General features: G+C 66.6%; 1 protein-coding gene across 1 annotated transcript in view; it reads right to left on the bottom strand.

Annotated features, from left to right (window-relative positions):
* LOC104992807 (trinucleotide repeat-containing gene 18 protein-like) overlaps window positions 1-377 on the bottom strand; it is a 38,460-nt gene that overhangs the window by 36,882 nt on the left and 1,201 nt on the right. The window lies entirely within an intron of this gene.

Genomic DNA, 377 nt, shown 5'->3' with positions numbered 1-377 from the left:
AGCGAAGCGGGCAGGGTCGGTGGGGCAAGGCCACGGCGGCGGCTGCAGCCGGAGGTGTTCCTTCCAAGACCCCAAGGCCAAGGGAGCGTCAGGGGGTCCCGGAGAACTCACAAGAGTCCTAGACTACACTTGGTGGTGGGAGAGGTGGGTTGTTCTTGTTTTTTATTTAAAAGCCGAAGGTGGGACGCCAGGCACAGAGGCTGGAGGCAGCCGGAGAGCAGGGGCTGGGTTTCCCGCAGCAGCTAAAGGCAGGTCTGGGGTCCCGGTGTCAGGGAGTGCCCCCGCCAGACCGCAGCGGCCCAGGCAGGCTTCCCCCTCTCCCGCGCGGTCCCCACCGAGCCTGGGCAGCTCCGCTGGGGAAACGGCAGGATCCAGCG

The sequence above is a fragment of the Bison bison genome, unplaced genomic scaffold (assembly GCF_000754665.1).
Source record: "Bison bison bison isolate TAMUID 2011002044 unplaced genomic scaffold, Bison_UMD1.0 scf7180017864223, whole genome shotgun sequence".
Taxonomy (NCBI): domain Eukaryota; kingdom Metazoa; phylum Chordata; class Mammalia; order Artiodactyla; family Bovidae; genus Bison; species Bison bison.
The sequence above is the reverse complement of the archived record's forward strand: the minus strand, read 5'-3'. Positions and strand labels throughout refer to the sequence as shown.